This window comes from Chironomus tepperi, unplaced genomic scaffold, assembly GCF_022539635.2.
Source record: "Chironomus tepperi strain 1889 unplaced genomic scaffold, CSIRO-AGI_Ctep_v1 contig_335, whole genome shotgun sequence".
Lineage (NCBI taxonomy): Eukaryota > Metazoa > Arthropoda > Insecta > Diptera > Chironomidae > Chironomus > Chironomus tepperi.
This window is the reverse complement of record NW_027226457.1, coordinates 503754-529019: the sequence shown is the minus strand read 5'-3', so window position 1 is coordinate 529019 and position 25266 is coordinate 503754. Positions and strand designations below refer to the sequence as shown.

Here is a 25266-nt window from a genome sequence, read left to right as displayed (position 1 = left end):
ATTATATCACAAGCTTTAATTTTTCTGAATTTTGTTACATTCCCGATCAGAACAATAAGGTAAATCGAGATTCCAACAAGTTGAAATTCGTAGATATATCTAAATTCATTTAAAGTTATAAACTTGTGTAAATGCAGCAATAAGAAAACTATTAAGAAAGATAAGCCTCTGAATGTTAATGATGTAGAGATTAATACTTGAAATTGTTTTTACATGAGCTATTTGTACGCTACAAGCAGAGGAGGTGTGGCATAGAAAACTTATGCTGATTACTTTTGCTTAAGTTTTTCAATGGGAACTTATAAACAAATGTGTGAAAATGTTTATCAGGCAAAAAAAGAATAGTTATGGCTTGATATACGATTTAATATCAAGTGCTGAGTAAATTTATGTCTTTATCACTGATTGTCTGATTATTTCAGCGGTTGTTCGCTTTTTAGAGGGGAGGAGGCTCTTTTTGTATGAAAAATTTGAATCAAGGTGGGAGTACGTCTAAAAAAATCGTGTTTCTGTGTAACATAATAAGTAAATGACCCCTCATCTTAGTCTCTTTATTGATATAACTTGTGGTTAGCTCAAATTAAGCTTCATAAAAACAATAACCCCAAATTTAAAGTAATTTTTTAGTCAAAATTAACTGGAATAAAAAATTTTTAGGTCAATTCCACCCAACTAGAAACTAAACAACTTAAACCTCAAAAAAAAAATTCTATCAAAAACCTCAATTTAAATATTTTATGTAAGATAATCAGTGAGTAAAAAAATATACAAGAAAAGTGAATGAAGAAGCAAAGAACAAAACGATTTTAGAATACTAATTTCTATTATTTTCGCCATCAGTGTGAACTTCTGTTGGATGTTTGCGGGTATATTAAATTTGTATGGATATGAATTTACACCACAACAGAAATGTGCAATCGGAAGGAATTCAATTTTGAGCTAACGATCATTATTATTTTTCATGGTTAAGAAGTAGAAGAAAAAAATTATTAATTTTAACGCTGCTACAAGATTAAAAAAAAATGAGGAAATGAATACGGATGAAAAAGTTTCATCCTCCGAGCACAAGAAAAAGTTTTCTTTTCTCACACGTAAATTATAGTTCACCATTAAAAAGTTCATTAAATGCTGAAAATTAATGTTCTTCTCTTTCTTCGACTCTATAAACACAATCTACCCATCCATTCATGTGGTAAATGCAATTATAGTATATGAAAAATGACACAACTGCATCGAAATTGTTATTTTGTGGGAAAATAAAATCGTGATCTGAATTGCTTTCTGATAATCAAATTTTATTTATTTATTTATTTATTTATTCAGCCTACAAATTATGTAAATCGTGTTTTTAAATCACATCCAGTTAGCTCATTATTTAAGTGATTCTGGAGAAGAGGATAATGAGTCACTTTTGGGGAATTTTAATTAATTCTCAAAGAATAATTGAGTTCTGGACTTACTATGAGTCTAGACACAGCAATAAATGTAGCTTAATGTTAATCCTCATCATACCCTAATCCTAGAAAATACTGTACTAGATTACTAAGTGTCACTTATGAGCTGAGTATACTCTACATCAATTGTGTATCGGTGGCAATTTTGGATATCAATTATTGATTTTTCGAGATCCTGCATACATTTTCTCAAATAACATCAAGAGCTCATCCAATAATATGCACTCTCATTATCATACATCATAGTATTCCCCACTTGATTGTCCATCACATTTATTCGTGTCCTCATGTTTAACATCATAAAACGTCCAACCATATTAACACAACTATTTTATGGATGTAATGATAAAAGCAATATTGTAAAACAACGAATTGTATATTTATTTGGTTACAATTGAATCGGAAATGTGATTAAATTTCGTGATATAAATTTTATGACCTGTTTGGACATGTGGTTGGAGATTTTAAAATTTTATTGACGGGGTCATGGTATGTGATGGAACATATTTTGAATTAAAAGAGATTTATTCGTGGGAAAATTGTTGGAACTGATTTCATCTGAAATGCATTTCTACTAATGAAAATCACTAAAGTCAACAAAGTTTTAATGGCCACGACTACTAATCTCATCTGTCATAACGTTAATCTCATTATATTCATTTCCACTGTCTTCTTCCCATAATAATAATAGTCTGTTACTTACTGCAGTCAAAATAAATCAAATAATCCAAAGCTTATAAAAAGAAATTCCTTCCCAACTTCCAAACAAAATTTAATTAAAGTTAGACAGAGGAACTAAAACGAAGAAAATAATTATTCATGGAGAGTAAGCGAAACAAAAAAAAAGTCTTCTTCCTTAAAATTTATTCATTAAAATACAAAATTGGAAACGTTCTTGTGGCTTTTCTCATAATTGGTTTCTGGCATGCTTACAATGAACCAACAAGTTTAACAAGGATTAACACTTCAATGTCCTTGTAAACTACTAAAAAGACACACAATAAAAAACGTTTGAAACAACACGAACTGATATAAATCAATGTGAATTACTATCCATTATAAATTTATTACAACATCAACAGGGTCGAATGTGTATAGGAGTGAGATAATAACAGTATAAATTTAAGACCATTATGAATTCTCTCGCAAAAAAATTGATGGGTGAAAAAAAATATTTCAAGGCCAAATCGCTCATAAAAAGATTTTTCTTCTGCTTTATCAACACGAAAAGGAACTGTGTGTATATACATAACATTTATGATGCTTCTGTTGCTGTAATGATTTCAATACATAATGGAAAAATTTCATTAATGGGCCTACTTACTTTATGCAAATCATCTATGACTGCATGATATTTTCTCGGTATTCGAGGCGTGTGGATTTAAAGGTTGTTGATGGAAGTGTAGGAAGTGTTGGAAAGTAAGAGGACTTTAAACTTTAAGTAAGATTGTTATATTTAGTTCCTATTTTCTAGTTCTTACGAGCAGCATGCAAGCATTAAACAAAAAAATATATAAAATTTCAAATCACGGTTCGAATATGGCAATCAATCCAAATAATTACTTTAAATATCAACAATCACTGTATTGAAAATATACTATGTACTTAGCTACGTACAAACTTGATAATACACCATCTACCTTCAAATATATTACGCATTTCAATATGATAAACCGTGCAATATATTTTCAGATGAAGACTCATCCTTTCCTATACATTATATTTAAACTCTAAAATGATATGCTAAAATATATAAATATATACGTTTTTTTGGGAAAGAGTATAAGATTCAAATCATGTATAGAAATATTGATGAAGCACGATTTCGGTAAGAAAAAGACATGTCATGCATAAATTGTAAATTTGATGATCTTGGTTCATTCAAGATACAAGAAAATATATATTTTTTACTCTCTTACTTACCTCCTCTTCTGTCCCCCTTTCGACTACTTAAGGGACTTAAAAATATGGTCCCATGATAACAGACATAATCATTAAAGTTGTTTTCATGTTCTTTTCTTTTATGTTCTTATCTCATTTGGAAGCTTAATTTGAGTAGCATTTGGGATGTTTGAGTAGACAGTTTGGGTTAAGGGATGATTTTCATTGTTTTGGTCGGTGTAGACTTGTATTGATCGGTATAGACATATTAGTTATTTGTCCAAAAATAATGCGCTTTAATGCAAAATTGCAAAATTATCTTCTAACTTTGTTGCCTTAGCATTTGTTTCTCTTGATGAAGATGAGTATGAAGATGATGAAATTTGAGCTTCACAAATACAATGTAAAGTATTTTAATTTTTTGCATATTCATTATATACAGCAGGAAAAATGATTGAAGGAAGGTTTTATGAATTGGCGCATTTTTGTTTTACAACAAAAATTATAAATAGAAGATTTGTGCTTGTAATTGTTGCTGTATGCTTAGTAAATGGAGCATGATTGAAAGCATTCAAAAATGTCAATTGCAATTTCAAACTATTAATCTCTAAATAAACTCTCAAAGATTTGTAACTTTTGCAAATGACGCAAGCACAACCTGACATGAAAATGGACCGAATATTGGAAGACAGATAAGGAAATAAATTGGTATTCTGACGAGAAAAGAATTACCAAAGATTGACAGAAAGACAGATTGATGCACATATGAAATGAGTCAAGGGTGGACAGACATTCGAGTTGGGGAAATAAACGCCTACATTTAGGAAATTCATGCTAAAAAGAAGCAACAAAAGTATGAATGAAGAGAAATGACAAAAATTGGTAAAATGAAGAATTTAGTTTCTATACTCAAGTAAATGTCAAAAATAGAATTATGGCATTTTCGAACTTTTTCTCATTCAGAAGCGTAAAAAGCATTAACAGCACCACAATCAAAGATAATTTGTTCTTGATATTCACTTCTTATCGCCAAAAATATCTAAGAATAAACGGAAGAAAGCAGAAGTGATGCCTACATACCTAAATAATTCACGTAATAACTAGCTTTCTTGATATCTTTAAGATCTTTCTAAGATTTAATCCACTTGACTTGTTGTCGACTTCAAAAAGCATCAATTCATACCTTTTTTGCCTTCCTTAAAGAGCTTTTCGAGTCAGAAATGAGGGAATGAATGAAATGAAATATATTGTGCACATTAAAAGCTACTTTCTCCTCTGCTGCCTTTTTTCTTTACATCGAAAATGTGATGATTCAGATGAGTATAATACACAGATTCCGTTTTATCTTAACATACTCTTCTTCATACTCCTTTTTACTCTGTGCTTGTAAATTTCTTTCGGGTGTTTGAAAAATTAGGAAATGTTTTTCGTAATGGATATTAAAAGCGCATTTTGAGTAATTTGAGTTGTAATTACCTAATTTTCTAGCATTCAACTTTCAATGAAAATATATCATTACTGTCTGGTCTGGTCTAGGATGGTCAAATTAAGACACTTTAGTCACTCAACTGTTTTAAGGATTAATCTTATTTCCGAGTGTTTACTTCTCTATGATTATGATTCACTTACATTTTGTGACAAATCTCATGGATGGATATAAAATAAGAAGCTTTATCATGTGATAAGCAACAGTTGATTTCATTTTGGCTAACTTCCAATTTATTCAAACGTCTCCTCGACAAAATTATATCACTCAATTTGGTTGAATAAAATTAAGAGATTATCTTTCGGAAGCATTTTTCAGACTGTTGAGGAGTTGATTTATCCAGGATATCTCCTAAGGGTGTGTTTTTTACGTCAATGTTTTTGAAAGCGTAAGCTGCTTTAGTAACTTAATTTCCCAATTTTAAGCCCCAAGTTTCTCCTGAGAATATTTGATTTTTTTGTAATTTTCTTACATAAATCAATAAAGCTAGAATTTAAACATTTAAAGAAGAAAGTTAAAATCATTCAAGCTAGGCATATTTACTTCAAAACTTGTCATGTACACATTGATTGAGGTGAAGATTTATAAAATTGTTCACAGAGGTCAAAGGATAAGAAGACATATGAGAATAAAAAACTTTAAGGTACTCAAAGTTTTTACTATCGTAAATAAAGACTTCTTCATGACGTTGAAGCTTTAAATCCCCAAAATCTACACATAGTGAAACTTGAAATTGATACAAAAATTACATCTATCCTACTTCAACCATGCATATATTTCTAAGAATTTTCCACCAAAACTCAATCATCCGTTGAGACAAATCGAGCAAATAAAACAACATTCAATTCGAAGAAACATGCTGAATTGAGAAAATATTTCTTTTCACAATAGAATTCACATCCATGTATATTGTATGAAGACATTCGAGTTTGACTATGCTGTAAAAAAATCAAAAAATTTATATTTCAACTGTATTGTTTTTCCTTAAAAAAAATTCCTTACAGATTTTCTTGTTACTTTCTATTCACTCAGAAAATTAGGGTATCAAGACAGATGATGGGATTTCACATCGTTGAGAAGTTCAAGGTTGTTTTGCTGTTCGGTTCAATGTTAAAAAAAATTAATGAAATATTTTTGAAGATAGAGAAGCTTTGACTATTTTATGTTATGAATGTAATGAGATATTCTATATAAATTGCATTCATTTAATAATCAGACTTCCTTTGGCTCTATAAATCAAATTTTACTTCAACAGACCTCAGAAAAATCTCAACTCAATGGAAAATTTATTGAGATTTTCTTTTTAAAAACATTTCTATCAAAATTTTCTAAATTCTTTCGATCATAAATGCATCAAAAATTTTTAGACTTGAAAAAACTCTTAAAAATGTTTCTATCTGAACACGCTATTCACATATCCTCTAGTTAGCTTAGCAATATATGAACATTTTTGTTTAGAGAAGACTTCTTACATATTTGGCTATATGCATCAAAAAATATACTAGCATGAAATGTTTTTGCTTTTACTCTTTTTAAATATGCTGTGTTTGTTGGATACAGTGGTGAATCTTGGAGATTTTAGTGATTTTATCCTTTTTTGATGAAAATGCCTCAAAACATCCCAAAACTGATATTTATCTCAAGTCATGCTTGTAAAAATGCCAAAAAAATTGCTAACTCTGTTCTTTTCCTAACTTTTTTATACATTACGCTTCATCAAATTCCTTCCATCTCCATTACTTCCTTCAACTCCATCTCATCCTTCAACTCTTACTCATTGTATACACTTGAATACAAAGAGGATATATATCTATAATATGGATGCTCATCGATGAAACATAGTAGTTCTATAACTCTTTTCATTTCTATTATATTCTGCATCAACATCAACCAGACTGAAACGCTTACGGAATGGATTTTACTCTCTCTCAGATTCATCCTTTATTTCATACAAAATTCAAAATACATATAATGTTATGTATAATAGAAAAAGAAGGAATCAGGAAAAGAAATTGAATAAATTCACATTATTTAAGTTATGAAATCCACATTTTCAGCGAATATTATCCAATATATTTTGTAATGATGTGGATGAATCGATCATATTGGGCTGGTCTAAGAATCCGATGTCAAAGTTGTCCAGTTTCTTATGGAATTGTGTTCAGATATTCTTAGATGAGATTAAAGATACTGATATTGGTAATTGATTAGCATTAGCTAGCGATAGAACCAACTTTAGACACCCTAATACTGTTTCCAAAACTGCGCTGTTTCCTTCTTATCCTAAAATGAATTCACACAAAAATTTCTAGCTCCCAATTTCTGTAGGAAAATTGTTCATTACTGATTCAAGAAATTTTTCATTTTCCTTTCCTCGTTTTAATATTCATATCCAAGAGGAAAGTATGATTTGAATTTTTCTCTGTACTGAAATATATTAGCTTCATGTGAATTGGATGCAAAAATACTTTTTTTTTCCTTCTGTTCAGAAAGCAAAAGAAGCGGAGAATAATATTTATTTGTTGAATTTTTTGTTTGTCTGTCTGTGATTGCTTTTGTTAATATCCCTAGATGCAACAGATGGATTATGAATTTTCTGGAATCATTTAGTTGTACAGTCTTTGAATGCTTTCAGATGTTGACAGAAGAAAATTGAATGGATTTGCGAAATGTTTCTTTTGTTTCACGTGTAGGAATTTGTAGGTGATCCTATAAGTGTATACATCTAACCTCGTGATCCATATGATAAAAACAGATATGAATATATCTATACAAACATACATAAATGTCTAAAATGAATGATGGGTAGAAACGTGATTTCAAGTTTATAGGAGAAAACGATATGTTGAATATAATTGCTTTTTTGTATGGTTAGCCATAAATTCGTAGAATTGTTCAAAATGTTGCAGATTGTTAATTACATTTATGTTTTTTGTGTATGCAATGAAAGTTGATATTTGTTCGTTATAATTAATTGCTTGATGTGATTTTGATAACCATCTCTATAAAAGTAATAACCTCCATCCCAATAGCTCATAGTTATTATTTTTAACAGCTCTTCAAATTACCTTCATTTAAAGACAAGAATTTACAACTTTAAAAAAATAAATATATTCAATTGCGGAAGCAATTTATTCAACGAATATTTCCATTCCAATTTCAATTTTATTGAGCATAAAACTTATATTCACATCATAAATTCTCACACATTCATTCATTCGTTCGTTCATTCATTTAGTAATCGACTCGTAAGAGAAGAAAATTGTTGATTGTACTTGAGGAAAATGTTCACATGCACTTTAATTCTCAAGAATGTGTACAGGAAGTGGATGAAGAGAGTGTGAGGATGAACAACATATAGCATAAACTCAATTTTCCAATTCAAGATGCTCGAAAGGATGTTAGTAAAGTCCTGAAGGAGTACTTCATAACTTAACAAAGTGACTTTGCAATCAAAGCTTGTTATCACTGTCTCCATAATTTCTCATTTCTTCACATATTATATTACATTTCATGTTAGACTTCACATTTAGTTTTGGGATGTCTAGAATTTAGATACACTGGATTTTTTGAATTTTTACAAGTTTTGCAACACAGCCAAAAATCGACACTTAGCCTTAGAAATGTCTCTGTGGTCGACCCATATCATCAAAATTACAAAAAAGAAGAATTTTTATAGAAATTATATTAGCATCGGATCACATGGCTACCCTACTCACATTTCACCCACCCACAACCACCACATCCATCCATACTTCTCATCTTTATCTTATCATTGTTGCTATTACTGTAATGGGAGTCTACTTGAGGAAGAAAAAAAAAATACACAGAGCATATATCGTATTTAATAGACATAAAGTGTCTTACATACATATACCATAAAATGTTAAAATGTACATGAATTAATTTATTATTCCACTCGCATCATACATACATTTTTGATCAGAAAACAGACAGACATACAGATACACACATTGAGGGGTGGAATGTGTAATCCTCATTTTATGATAGATATCATTAGAGATTTCTATTCCCACCATCGTGTCTTGTTCCTCCAAAAAGAATACACACTGTAACGAGAATTCCTAATGTTTATTTAAGTAATAATGATAATAAGACGAAAAGAATGCCTAATTGAAATTTTTATGGCTCATGTACTTTTTCATCTTCTTTTCTTTCTCATCTCCACTTCGTTTATTCAGAATCAATTTGCGTTTCCATTCCTATCGTCTCTAAATTGAGTTGCTGACAGTAAATTCCATGTAAATTGAATTTTGTTTGCCAAAATGATAAAATAAATTTTTTATGTGTGTGCATGCGGACGAATGAATATGAAAATAGCTTATGTGAATTTATCATTTCAATCAGTGTTGATTGTTATGAAAGATTATGACAGGTCGTTCACATACAATGGATGTTGTATGAAATTTAGATTGGCAGTAGGTTGTGTTTGATTTAATTTTGCATAACTGGATTATGGCTTCATATAAAAAGATATTATTAGAAGCAGTATATCATGAGTATAGTTTGGTTTGAAGCTACATCGTGATTAATTCAAGGTTTTATTGAAATTTATGGTTCACTAATGTTGTTGACAGTTATAACACTCATTTAGTTTATTCAAATTCAAGGAGCTTCTCAGAAATATTTAGTTACCCGAATAAAGCAGCAGATTAAAATTTCGTGAAACATGAAGTAAAGGAATGAAAAATTCACTTTTTAACAACATCATAAATACTCCGGTGTCATTGATCTCAATTTGAGATTTTTGAATTTCCAGACTGATGAAGAAATTGTTGGCAACTAAATTGAGTAAAAACTCCCACTCATAGTCTAGAAACAATGAAATTTTTTCAATATAAATTTTTTGACAATCTTCTTACATTTTCCAAGAATAATTTTTATTGTTTTAAATAATCTATTGCACGAATGATATTTTTAAGGAAAATGCAATCAGTAATTAGTAATTCTCCTTTCGACGAGAACTTTAAAAGCATGTTTTGCAGAGGAAACTTCCTCCTTAAACCCAACAATAATAAACTATTTGTCTTGTGAAGTGCGACTCCTTTCCCATTGTATGATGATTCACTTGAATCAACTTCAGACTCCTCAAGTTAAATAATGCATGATACCTTAAGATAACAACCCTTTTTTACATATCTACAGCATTCATCGTAAAATGCTTATGCTTGAAATTTAAATTCCTGGCCAGCCTTAAGATAAAAGAAGTTACAGTGACAAATACATTTCTATTTTTACACAACCTTTACTGATAGTTATATCGTATGAAAAACAGAAGGTGCATAGGTTGAATTCTATTGAGACATTTCACATATTTCTAAGGAAATTCTTTCTTTGGATATAATATTCGTTTCAGACATTTACGTAAGCAACTCACAAAAAGTGTGAATGGGAGGGTGTTAAAAAGGAAGTCATATATTTATCACCACCATAGAATGACGAAATAATCTGTCACAAGGAATGTTCAGTCACAGAGATGAAGACTTATTGCCATGAGAAAATGTCAAGGTCAAATTTTTTGTTGGCCATAATTTGAGACGTAAGTTTTGTTTTTGAGGATATTCTTTTAAAGCTTCCAATTCAAATTGCTGAGATCTTCCAAGTAGAACTGTACACAATACTTAAAGCTCTCCAGCAAAAATCTAATTAACACCCACAACCTTTTCAGCTTCAAGCTATCATAACACTCAACTTCTTGATTAAACTCATCTTTAATGCCATGTTTGCTAGTTATGACTGCTCTAAATGCAGTAGAATTTTTAAAGTACATAAACACAAGTAATATGCGACGTTGCAGTGTCTCTAAACTATATAAAAACACCACATTATGAGGAGAAAAAAAAATTAAACGAAAACAGCAAATTTCACAATCTAGAGAGAAAAGACAGAGGATAGAACAGTAAGTAGCAGATGGAATAATTCACAGGGGAAAAATATCGATTGGACAGGACTGAAGTGTCGATTGGAAAGGAAAAATTAAGTGGATAAAATGAAGTGTGAAAAAAATACCAATTTTAATGGATTATTTTTAAAGTAATAAATATGGGAGTTTGTTAAAGTATTTTGGGAATTTTCTGACAATATTTTAAAGCTCTTTTATAAGTAACGAAAGCTATTCAAAAAGTCCATAACTACATAATATCTAAATAGCCCCTTGATGCACATTATAAATTCCAAACATGCAACAATAATCACAGGAACTACATAATTATCACTACTTAATTCTTTTGACAATTTAGCCTACAGTTCTACATTTCAAATAGAATCAGTAAATTCAACAAGCACCAATAAATACCTCAATTCCAATTCATATCCGGAAGTCAAATAAAGTCATCATCAAAATTCCTTCTGGAAAATGATTAATTAATAAATCTTACCTAAATATAATGTAAACACTATTATCATGTATAACATAAATTAAAAAACATTCAAATCCTCAGGCAATATCATAGATGTACATGCTTGTAATCAGATCGTATATTAAAATCATTGTTACATCATTTATCATTATATAAAGCTCTAAATATACACAAATATTCTCCTACATGCTAAAATGTATTCAAACTTATATTAAGATACCAGAAAATATACCAAAAATAGGCGACACATGACAGCAAATCCTCTTATATAGAAGAAACAGCATCATCACACCTTTATCAAGTTTCCCTTTTGCCATACATTCAGAACGCTTACGGGGCGAAGTTAAATGTATCTCATTATACGATTATACTATTTTCCAAACAATATGCATAACCGTACGTTTAAATAACCTTATCTTCTCAATGAATGAGCTTTGGCATTCAAATTGCTAGACAATTTCTTCCTATGTAGGTGAGGTAAGATGCTTTACATATACATCGATTGTGTTGAATAAAATAGCTGTAATATGATTAAATTGTATGACAGTAATACTTGAACTGAGATGCTTTTAGGTTGTCATTTTAATAGCTTAAGGTTTTTATCTTGACAAGATCATGATGTAATTTGGAGACTTTTACTAGGATCTTAAGGAAAACCTAGGTACTTATTAGGGTTAGGTATCTGTTCTAGGGAATTTTAGAGAAATCAATAAAGAGATCGTTAACATGGGGTAGGTCATGTTCCTCAAAATAAACTAATTTCTCCATCCACAACATCTGGAACCATTCCAGTCTGCATGAGGACAATTTCCATTTCACATCATACTTTAACGATAATTTACAACAATAGAAAAATAGAAAGAACATTAGCATTATTGTCTATTATTGTCTATGTGTTGAGAATCTCAAGAATACATAAGCATCTTCTGCTTTTTTAATTCGAGAAAATTTACACCAGAATGAATAAGTAATTGAGGAAATGTGACATACGCATTCAAGATTCTACACATTTTGTCAAGTTCACAGATTTAACACCACCTGATGGCAATTCTAAAAATTGTCATCGATTTAGGATCAATCACATTAAGAGCAGCACCAACCACAGCTGTTGAGTAGCGTTCATCAAAAATATTGAAAAAAGCGTAGAGAAGAGAAAAACCCTTCAGAAATTGCTTGAACATCTGGTTCTATTGCCACTGCATGTCTATTGCTGCCTACGCTGATGCTGATTTTTCTTTTATGAAATGAATGATTGTTCAGTTTGACTGGATAGGTGAATGACTTTTATTTCTTTGGTTTCGAAAAGTGAATGATTGCATAACTCGAAGCGGCAATGGTACAAAATCATCAGTTGCTAGGTACTTTAATTCTAGAAAAGATCTACAAGTTATCAGTTGTCATTTGTTGACTTCTCTGAAGGACACCTCACACCCTTTTTCGTTTCTTATTTCGAATTCTAGAAATAACTCTTATTTGTAGATATTAGAATGTACAAGAAAAATGCGTTTCCACGATAAAATATCATTGACCCGTATAAATTACTAGTTCTTGTTCAACTCAATTGTTATTATCACATCAGCTCTGATTACGCTTTTTGATTTCACAAACAAAATAAGAAATTCCAAGTCAGGGCAACCAACATGAACATTCCTCACTCGTGCCGAATTTTCATCTTCATTTTGCATCTTTTATGTACAATATAAATATCATAACTTTTTATTTTATGTTTATTGTTTTATTATACACACATATACACGTAATCTCTTTGCCTTCATCCCAGAAGAAAAGAGCAAGTATTCAATGATGTTGATGCTATATGGGTTATAATAACTAAAAAGTTGTGTATTATTCACATAACCATACCCCTTTAACATCCTCTATTGAATATCAAGAAGACAAGAGATGATGTGATATGATAGGGTTATAAGGTCAAGTTGTTTTTGATTTACATAAACTTTATGGTATTCGAAAAGAATTTTGTTCCTTTTTTTTAGCTGAGATTGCAATTTTCTTTAACCGTACGGCTTTACGTATAAGTACTTAAACATAATGACTCATTTGAATCAAATGGATTTCATACGAGGGTTGCAATAAAAGAGGACTTAGCGAATCTTCATGGAATTTTTAGTCGCGTGGTCTCCTCAACCGAAAAATTTGATTTAATTTAATGAGGAAAAATCCTTTTATCTTTGATGATTACTTGGAAATTCAGTGATAAAACCTAAATGTTTATCCGAGAAGCACGTTTTATCAGATAAGGATATAAACAGCAATAATTCCACCTTAGTTCATACATAGCTCGGACCAAAAATTAAATAATTAAATATCATCAAAAATTAACTTGAAATTCTCGTTAAATTAATTAAAAATTCCCTTTCAAGTGCTCACAACTTTTTAAATAAAAAAAGTTGCGTAACATTTTTATCCAACTGCGGTTATTCCATTTCCTTTAACATCTCTATAATGATAATCTCTTTGTTGCGAAATTTAATTACAAACACAAAAGATGAAAGAGAAGCAAATAAATATTATAATTACTCGTGAAAGTCATTATGACTTAAAAACACTTAGTTGTAATCCTTATCATCCCTTTTACTTTGTCAGACTTCTTCTATTGAAATCATTTTTATTTGTTTGCGCAACAATAAATTTTTCCATTTTTTTCTACAATTTCCTTTGTTTTTCTTTTGTTTATAGCTATTGTAACATGTCGTGTTCATTGAAATGGATGGAAAATTATTTCAAAGACGAATCACAAAGACAAACTTTAAATCAATGACTTCAATTTGACGTCATAACTTAAATGAGATCAAATATTTGACAACGATAAATCAATTAGAAAACAATTTAAAAATCTATTAGTAAATCCATACAATTCAGTTTTATTCAGCTTGTAGCTTTCTCGCACGAGCCAAGTAGAATAGCCAAAAGATGAGGGCGAGGTGGTAAAAAGTTTCTCTTGCTTTTCCCACATTCATTCAGTGAATTATATTCTATTGTGTATAGACATAACCGCATACATTCCAATGTTCTATCCTATACAATTTTTATTCCAATGCTGTTGGTTTTCCGCATCAATTGTAGTTATGTTTTATTAATGGAGCATAACACTAGGCTATTCTCATTCTATTAGTTTAGTAGTTTTACTTCCTTTTCTTCCGCAGTCTCTACCGGAACTTATTCAAATTAATTTTCATTGTTTTTGCTGAATTATAAATGAATTTTGGTTTTTACTGCAACTAAATTTATCTTTATGTTTGCTAAGGTAATGTGTAAATGAATGTCGACCTTCAAAGTTTGGTTTCCATTTCATTTACTTCCATTAACAATCCTGCGGTTCCTTTATAATGCTTAAAGTTGTGTTGGTGTAAAATTCTAAGAAAATTTACAAAGGAGGCAGTTTATTTGTCAGTAAAAGTTTTATAGCTTGTTAATTGTGGGCTGTTTTGTTATTCAAGGTAGAAAGTTCTGGCCAGCATAAAGAGTTTATCAAGTTCTAAGAAATATTTCAGTGTACCTTTAGTTCAAAGAACTAATTTATTTAAGAGTTCACCTTTGAAACTCTTTAATAAGTCCAAAGAGATGTACGAATGGTTTGATTTCACTGTTTGATAATCTAGGGGCCAAGTCAAACATAAATCTATCCATTTCAGTAAAATGTATCATTCAATGTTGAAAAATCTGTAAAGTTCTGTAAATATTCAACAAAATCGAAAAAATTCTACCTAAATTCAGACCAAAAGTCAATAAAAGCCGTCTAAAAGCAACAAAATTCAGATTGCCATAAAAGTTGCTTTTAATTTGCGTTTAGCTAATAAATCAACATTCATCTTTTGAAACAGCACTCCCCCAAGGTATTCGTTTACTTGCTGTTATTCATCAAAAGTTTGCTCAAAGCATGTTTTCATTGTTTAACTGCAAGCTACGTTCAATCTTCTTTAAAGCACGGATTACATACCATTCCGGTCCATTATCATTTTTATTAATAATAAAATTCCAACATTTTGCATTAAAATTTTTATCTTTTGTTCTTCTTGTTTAAAAAAAGGATCAAAACTTTCATAATCCTTTTGATCCGAATATCATGTCCATAATCGAAGAAATAATATAGTTTCTATCTTGTTTCTATCACAACGAATTCTCACATGAGTCAGGAAAATAAAAGTTTACCTGCTGACTTCTTTTTTCCTGTATTTCATTAGTTTTTATTGTTTGCATCCGAAAAATAAGAACACTGAAACTTTTTCCATTCTTTTCACTTGATTATAATTATTTTAAGTGAATTTCCGACTCTTTTTCTATTTTTGATCTCCTGAACGGATTCAATGTTTTGGAAAAACTATTTGAAGTGATCTGAAGAGATTGAAAAAATGTTTAAAAAGTCGCACTTGTTGGACAATATCTCATAATGAAATATGTATATCCGACTCCTATAAATTACAACGCAGCACAATGAATATAACACACATAATTGAATATCCTCCATCATATATTCAAGTATGAATTCAAATAATTTACGATCGATTTTGAAAACAATAGACTAGCTTTAAACTTCCTTACATTTTTCCTAAATGTCTAGATCACTGTGCCATATACACACATACGTAGGAAAGCAAAAAAAGGGACTACCACATAACAAAACAGAGGAGAGATATTTACAATCCACGAAATAAACATTAATTTTCAGGTTAAAAGCCATATTATTTATATTAAAATTTTGCCCTACTTGAATTTATGAGTTGAGGCCCTTTTTGTGCCTTTGTGCTTCTTTTTTCATGTTGCAACCGCAATAAAATAAAAATTATAATCGGAGAAAATTTTCTAGCAATCTCTCTTCTGGGCCAACAGCCGTAAAAGGTGAGGTGGTGCTTTTTTTTTCAAAAAGATGTTTAAGGCAGTAGAAGGCTGATTCTTTAATTCGTCTGTCTGTCATTTCATTTATCTGTCTGACTGTCTGATGGTCTAAACTGATTAATGTCTATCTTATCTGACAATGCGCTTTGTTCACGAATGTATGAGTAAATTTATACCAAATTTCCCTTCCGAGTCTGAAGAAAGCAAGCAAAAAGCGAATATAATTAAATTGAAAAGCTTTTTATATCGAATTTATTCATTGCAATCCCACAATTTCCTTTAATAACCCAGCTTTTTTGAAAATGTATAATTTCATTTCAGTTACCGTCAAGGTTTAATCCATAAAATACATGGAATTTGCATTTAAACATGTATTTACCGTAAAAAGTGATCATAAAGGAAACAAAAATTACACCCGCGATCATAAAGCTGTTTTAAATAAAATCCGAATAAAATAAAATAAATTGAAGATGATTTTTTCCATCATAAATTCGTGACACAGTTGGTAAAAGTCTAAAGATATCGATAAGAGTTACTTTGAAATAAAACTTTTTTTTTTGTTCTTATTGTCGCATGTACGAAAGAAATTGAAAAATATAAAAGAAAAATAATAAAAAAATTGAAGCTTTTAACGAGAATGAAATGAGTTGAAGGTCAATGGAAACAGATGATTGTAACGCGATTCTCCCAATTCAAAGCTTATTTTTCAAGATTATTGTTGAATTTTCTCCACAAAATTGGCTACGATCCAGCAAGCGTATTCACAAGTCAACAAAGCGTCGAACTGTCAAATTATCAACAAATAAAGTCACAATGTAAAGCAACGATTACCTCAGCACAAAATTTTTCATATCCACAAAAAGTGTACTAAGAAAATTATTTTCGCCTCATGAAAGCTGCCAAAAGACATTTAACAGAAAAGTATAAATTGGAACAATCGTAAGGAATTTTAAAAAGTTTTTCTGTTCACTTTTTAACTGCTTCTTATGGTCCTGATGTACTGTGATGTGTTGTGTATACAAAAAAAACTTTATTTCATACCAAATAAGTCCTCCAGTTCTAATAGAAATTCCCAAAGCTTCGTACAAGACTTTTTTTCTTAATTCAATTTTCTCTCTCCGCTCACACAAAAAAGAAAGAAGAAAAAATTAAGACACTTTCGTGCAGGAATGCTCACGAATCGTACAAAAGAATGGGAAAAACTGAAAAAAGTAAGTAAATGAAATAAAAATTAAGTAATTTCGGAGCAAAATTGTACAAGATTGTCAAGCGGAAAATGCTTCAATAACATTTAAAAATAATAATAATTTTCCCCTTCTTTTGCTTCGATTCTCACAAATTGTCAATTTGTGATGTGGCAGTTCCATAAATTTTGCTGTACAACCATAAAATGAGACTGAACAGTTGTCGAGTTTCCCATACGAAAAGAGAGCGAAATCGTTGTCAAAAATGAGAATACATTAAACACAATAAGTGCGGCGAAGAAGAAGGAATAAACTGGTAAGAAATTTCAGGATTGGATGGGAACAAGACGCGTATTTTCTTATGACATTGCATCAGTTTGATTCAATTCTATACACCAAAACTCGTAGTGGACTCAGATTTTGTATGGAAAAGTTGACTCAACTAAACCCAACTTTGAGCTCTTCTACAAACTCAATTATACCATAAGAAGCCTGAAATGTCATATCAATGAAGCCAGGCAGTCCAAAATAGATTAGTTACTCTCATCAAGCCATCAAAATTCAAGACCATTGTAATAAAAATATAAAATACGACTGCGAAAGGAACAGTTACAATACGTAACATAAAATAAGTTGTACTGATCACGATTATCTCATTGTACCACATCATATAAAAAAGATGAGTGGATTTCTCATTGCATATACCATATGTCTATAAAAATATTTTACTATCTCAACATTATCGATAGAAATTCATGCCGGATGTAATGAATTGTGATGATTTTCCGCTCCAATTTCTTTTCTTTCTGCATATTGGAATGGATATACAATGGATGAATTTTTGGCATTTAGTCAACCGATTCATAAAAATTATAGACTTCTTTTTTGCTCAATAAAATCAATTTAAAAGGACTTGTGGATTCTCAAGGGCTTGGCTTTGGTAGAGGATTATTAGAATATAAAAGCAGTGAATTTTATTGGAACTCCGATGTGGGATAATAGTCATGTAGGATGGATTAAGTAAATATTTAAATATTTAATTTAAATAAAAACTGTTGAAAGGCATCAAATTACACAAAAAAAATTCATTTTCATGGTCTGTAAACCTCAAAATTAATTTGCCTCGTTTTCAACCTTGTTGGAAGATAAATTACTCCACAGAATTATATCAGCTCATTAATCGGATAATTAAAAGTTCAATTACAATTAAAACTGCCAACAGCAATTCCATTGGCTCACACAAATACACACACACAATCATGAAAAATTGAATTTCATTAAAAAATACTCAGAAGCACCAAATTATTGCAATCTTGGATAAGTTTCTTATTCAATCTCTTAATTGTAATGGAATGAAAAATCTACTTAATGTTAAAGGCTCGAAATATTTGGAATTCATTGCGGTTGTGAGTCGTTTGGATATTAAGTAACGGTAAAAAAAGAAAAAGGAAGAAATTGGGTGCTTATTCAACCTTACTCAATATTCAAACGGCCCTCCTAACCATGAGAAACACGAACAAAATAACAAAACTTTTCAACTCGTCTCTCGCTTTCACAGCAAATTGTTGTGTGATTATTTCCGTCCTTAAAAAAAGGACGCCTATTCTATTTTGGCTCATTTAACTCTTGACATTTTTCTCCCCATTTTAGCACAGACCAGAAATAAACAAAAAAAAAAATTCATCATTATTATTATTATTTCTGTAAACAGTTTTTACAATTCTCTAAATATAATGGCAAATAATAAGCAGTAACAAGTCAGAAAATCATTTACGCAAAGTTTAATGTAACGTATTTTTTTATGATCAGCAGAAATTATTTTCTGCTGTTGATTTTTGGCTGTGAATGAAAAAAGGAACAACAAGAAGAAAATGTCGGAAGAGTTTCAGGCAGGAAGTCTTCAATTGAATATAATACACAGCATAAAAAGTAAATAGGATCAAATTTCGAAAATTCAATGGATTAATTAAAGAAGAAGAGTGACGGAAGTGGAAGTGGTAAAACATTTATCGTTTAACTATCGGAGACCCTCATCAAATGTGATAGTTGGAGGCAAGTTTGAGGTGAGTACTGAGAATTTTCATGTGTGACTGTAATGTAAAGCTTATAGCTATTACAATTTTATATACTCTCAGCATAATCCGGCAAATATTTTTACAGCGAAGATTATCCAACAAAAAATTAAAAACTATACAACTTAAAAATATCATCCCAACCATCAACCATTATGCTAGGGATCAAAAATGATAAAATCTCCTGCAATAACAATATCAGCACAAAAAACCCAATGAACAGTATCACTTTATGACACACACACAATCAAGCACACAAATTTACCATAAAAATTTGTAACCCGAAACCATAATTTCTTGGATGTTCAGCCTTATATAACGGTTGCCCCAGTTTCTTCTTCCCAAATAACACATAAAAGTATCAAAAAACATTCTGACATAGACAGACTCAAGCCCAACATGTCAGAGCAATCAAATGAATTCCTTCACATTTTCATGTTAATGACAAGCAAATAGCGAAATCCATCCACAATGCAAGCCTTTAATGATGATTTTGATAATGTCAGCAATGACATCGTAAAATTTTCGTTCCTAAATTAATGAGGAATTCATTAATTTGAAAAGACGGAAATGCTTGTTTTTCTTATGCCGTGGGGATATCACGAGGGTTGAAAAAGACAAAACGATGACAGAAAGTGCTTTAATAATTGAAGTGAAAAACAGTTAGAAATAATTAATATTATGGAAGTAAAGGAGGGTTTTGGGGAGAATGAGTTTAAGACGCAGCTGTTTTTGGAACTAGATGCTGTCGTGGAGATTACGAACAGATTGAAGATAATAGTATTGTCTCTCAAAGTGTTCATTATAGTCAAAAGTATCATCCCAGTATGAGATTTAAGATTCAAGCAATCAAATTAGGAATCTTTGTCATTTCTAAGAGTCAATTTTATCAGAAAACTTTGTCAGTTCCTGGTCAACCAGCGATCGAACATAAAATAAGACATTCTTAACCCCATAAAAGATACTTCCGAAAATCCTAATTGAGCTTTAAAATGCCAATTAGACTTAATGTCAATTATCTTTCAATACAAGCATCATTAAAGCAGAAGCGTATTTGAAAGACAACAAAAGAAGGCAAAATAAATATGAAAAAATTTAAGAAGAAATTTCTACACCTTTCATGCTTTAGTGAGCTTCATTTGCAATTGAGAGCATTGCAAAGACTTGCAGCAGAGATGAAGACAAGCTTTCTTTTCTTCATTTTGAACTTTGAACATTTCTACGGACATATCTTGATGCATTGAATGATGAATTGATATTTAATGAGATTTATTCCGAACTTTCTACTACGATAACCCACACAAATTAGCATTTATGTATTATTCATGTTGTGAAACAGAAAAGTCGGTGATTTAAAAAAAATGAAATTTTGATGGGAAAAAAGTCTTTGAGAATTTTTTATGTTATTTTTCCTTCTGATGAATGCGAAATGAATCATTTTGGAAGGATAAATTAAATGAAAATCTTTTTTGGTGCACCGAAAAAAAGCTATTAAAATAATCATGAATTTTCATTTATCTTTTTCAGCTTTTTCCCTTTCCAATTCATTTATTTCGAACATGAAGTAAGCGAGTGAATGAATGGAAATGTTGGGTAAATTGTGATAATGACATTGAAATAAAAGTAGCGCATGATAAGATGAACTGGAAATATTCGAGACAACTGTTTTAGAAAGGTTTATTTTGATGGTAAATTCTTGAAGTTAGAGGTGACCTTGACGTGTTTTGTGATGTTATGAGTCATTAGCGCAATGTAATTTCAAGACATGACGGAGTGTTCAAAGTATTTTATGTCAGTCTTTAAGACAAATTTCCAAAATAAGCCCAAAGCTCTCAGAAATTTAGCACTGTCAAAAATCAAGATTGAATGAACTATTACAAAACACATTTCATGATTTACCACATTGAAATGACTTGAATTTCCTTCCTTTTCTCTTTCTTCTCGCCTCAAATACTTATCATTTGCATCTAAATGCTTTACGAATATCTTTATTTTTCGTACGGCTGTAGTTCGCCTCCCTCCTACCCCCCATAACAACAATACATGTATGAACATAAAAATTTTAATGCCATCGTGATTGAATAAGATCATTAATCATGTTAAATAATGTCTTTTACTACTCTCGGTTAGCATACATACTTTACTGTCAGTTGTTTGAGAACTATTTTAAATAGGAATGAAAAAAGAGTTTTCTTTTTTCGACAAAAGCTTTTTGGTGTCGAAAGGAAAGCATTCATTGAATTCTTTAGCATAAGTCACAATGGAAATACAAACGTCACTTTATCATTTTACTCGCTTAGCATACATATTCTAGTTTCTTTTACGACATACAGTGCTGGTATAGTGATTACCCATGGCGTTTAAATATTGATGATTTAAAGTGTTTTTCATCCTTTTCCTTAAGTGGGGCATGAATCGATTTTTTCTAGAAGAAATGAGAATATTGGGTAGGAATCAAGACATTAAGATGATATCTTTATAAATTGAACTTGACAGTGGAAATACTTGAAAGTTTTATAATTTCTTCTGAAGGTTACTGATTTTTAGTTTAAATTAAAATGCTTCAGACACGTAAAGCTGTAGTTTTTGCTGATGATTTCATTAAAAACTTCAAGACTAAGTGGAAAATTTTTAAAATGAAAAATATTTCTCGAAGCCACAGTGGACGAGTTCTTCATATGGCGGACAGTGTTGTTTTTAGAAATAATCTTTTATCAAGCTTGAGGATGAACTTGATTCAACAAGCATACATATAAACTATAGATTGGGTTCTGAGCGTCTGTGGCACCTTAGTGGATACTTGTTTTTGAAGAGAAATGGATGAGCATTCCCTTTTCTGATATATTGCTCTCTAAACTATATTAGTTCTCAACATTAACAACTCTGCTTGTAGACACATCCTCCATATACATTTAATAATCATTTTCTGTGATATATTTCACTCAATTTATCATTGTTCAAACCAAGTACATAAAAATAGACTCTCAACCATATATTCAATTCTATAGTAAATTGGAAAATAAAGACTGACGATAGAATAAGAAAAAAATCATTATGGAGATTGGAAATGAAAATGGAATTCAGAACTGAATAACAAGAATAATTTCCAGTAGGGATTATAGGCACAAAGTCAGTAAAAAAATGTTTATCTGCTATATAGAATCTCAATGTCAAAATATTCTGGTTGTTATCCAAAACATACACAAAAATGTATTTCTTTTTCTCACATATGCTTCATACTAATCTCACAATATTTCACAAAATCCTAGCACTTAATATTGTTTGATTGAATTGTGTCGACTTTCAGGTGATTTCGATATTCCTTTTTTGTGTTGCAATAATAAAGATTTACTAAATATTCAAAGGAATCAATCAATGTCGGAATATATTAGATTAGCTTATCAGATAAGGAACCCTTGGGAATCTTGGATTGGAAGTTGGATGAAGACTTTTTTGGTAGCTCAAGTTACTAGGAATTAATTAACTATTGATGGATGTTTTCATTTTCATAATGTCAGGAGTTGTTTTGAAGGTTAATCTACTAAGCGATTGGCATACATCTGGGAAACTGTAGTCAATTATTTTTTGATCAACCCCTAGATGAAACACACATTTCCTTAAAGTTTCCTAACATCATACGAAATATCACAAAATCAAAAGTTATTCTCATTGAAAGAAACACCAAAACGCTTCCTTATAAATTCATGTTAAATCGTTCAATTTCAGTAACAAACTTTCTCTTATATCCATGCATTCCTTGGCTTTCTTTTCCAATGAAACAATTCGTTCACTTCTGATTATGACAAATGATGATTTTACGCAAACTTTTTCACTTTCTGTCTTGTTTTCCACCGCTCCGTTAGTGTTTTTTCCCCTCCATTCATTCAGCTTTCCCTCATATTACTCATGAACATGTGAAGCCCTTAAAGCCATACAGCTATTGTACTGAACTTGCACACGATTGTTACAAAACATGTGAGAACAAATCCTTTTAATGCTATTTAAATTTTCTTGAATTATTTTGAATTTAAAGGAGTAAAAGTTTTTCAACTTTTCACGTGCGATATGTTATAAAGCATAAATAATTTTTTTGTAAGCTTGATTTTTGAAAGCAAAGTCAAGTGGTACATAGCAAACAGTATAAAATACATAAAGAATATGTAAAATGTATTGTTGATGTTGAAAGTAATTTTTATTTATGATATGCATGTAGCATGATATCTAATGTGAACTTACTTCATTCAGAATTCCTTTTTTGTTTGGGAATTTGTTTGACAGGATATGAATCTGGGAGTGGAACATATTAAAAAATGTCAAAATTTGTTATCCGTGACTTGTTAATTTTCTTAACCAATTAAGTCTGAATTGGGATGATAATCCAATTTTGTAAGCTCTAAGCTAAACTACACCTTTCAAAACAACCTCTAAACCTTTCAATGTCCACACCTAGCTCCACTATATTACATCCATTTCCACTTTTTTTCTCCCTATTATAAGTGTAATAATAGAATGGAAAGAACACATGTTTTGCTTTTGTCGAGCATAGAAGTAGCAAAAACAAATACATTTATTTTGCATAAATGACTTCTATGTATTCTGTGCACATCGTAATAGCTTAAAAATAATAAATATCAGAAACGCTTTTACAGGAGTGATCCGAAATTGTATGGTAAAATAAAATTTTTTAGTAGCATTGAACTAGATGTCGCAGGGTGGGGAATATCTTAAGTTATTGGATCATCCTTGAGTTGTAAAAATGTCAATTTATTGTCGAGACTGTAAGACAATGAAATTGTTGTTGTGTGGAGGTTAGTGACTTAGAAATCGTAAAATCTGAGACATTTTAAGAGTGATAAAAGTGAATTTTTTTTAGGACATGCTTCGTATTAGGTGACTTGCTCCTAACCCAAGAATTTACATAATCTCACGCAAAATCTTTCAGTCTTTTCAACGTAATCAACCACCCAATAGTATTGTCTGCACATCATAATTGAGCACAATTAAGAAAAAAACTTATTAAGTGCAATACTGAGTCTTAATGCCAAGCATACCATCGAAATCTCGTAAAATTTTTGGTAATGCACCCCTCTTGCTATACAAAACCATTACTTATTTCATGCCAACCCACAATTTTGTTGCTCTAAAGATGAAAGAAATAAGAAGATAGAAAATAGCATAAGTAAAAAGTAAAGCATTGCACTGAGTTTTAAGATTAAATGCAATATTATTCATTGCATAGCGTCTGTAATGCTTATGGCTCAAGAAAAATAGTAAAATAAAAAATAGATAAAAAGTTCGAATTGAATTGGATTACAGAAAGCTTTTAAAGCTGTTTTTTGTTACACGAAAATGGAAAATTTATATGAAAGTCAAAAGCTCATTTTTCATTTCCTTAACAATGCCGATGAAAATGTGAAAAAATCCTTTTTGCAAAAAATAAAATCATGGCTGTTGTGCTGTACATTGAATGAAAAGTTTATGAACTTTGATATCAGATTCAATAAAAAAAATTTTTGTTCATAAAAGGACCAAAAAAATTTTTATGACTTCATACCCAACACGACATATTCAATTAAAAATCTATGACAATCAGGACCGATCATAATCTGACAACCACAAAATGCTTTATTTTTATGATGATGTGTGTTATGGTTGAAAATATATATATTTTTATTATATTTATGGTTAAACTTTTCTGAATTATGATTATGATACAGGCTCAACAGATTTATCATTCACAGCAAGACAAATAATATGGTACGTGTACGTAAAGAATGAATATTTCACAAACATTTGACAATTTTATCAAAAAAGAAGAAAATTCTAAAATAAGATTTTATTAACTTGGAAGATTTACGCATTGATAGCGCATTTTAAGAGGATATTGACTATGTTGAAAGCAACTGGTTTGGCATCATACGAGTAATCGGAGAAGAAATCAAAAACCATTGATCA

General features: G+C 30.4%; 1 long non-coding RNA gene across 1 annotated transcript; it reads left to right on the top strand.

Annotated features, from left to right (window-relative positions):
• Window positions 1-9953: 9953 nt before the first annotated feature.
• On the top strand, window positions 9954-10903 carry LOC139093490 (uncharacterized). The gene is made up of 2 exons (XR_011544700.1): window positions 9954-10381; window positions 10511-10903. It is a non-coding gene; the product is annotated as an uncharacterized lncRNA (long non-coding RNA).
• The last annotated feature ends 14363 nt before the right edge of the window (window positions 10904-25266 follow it).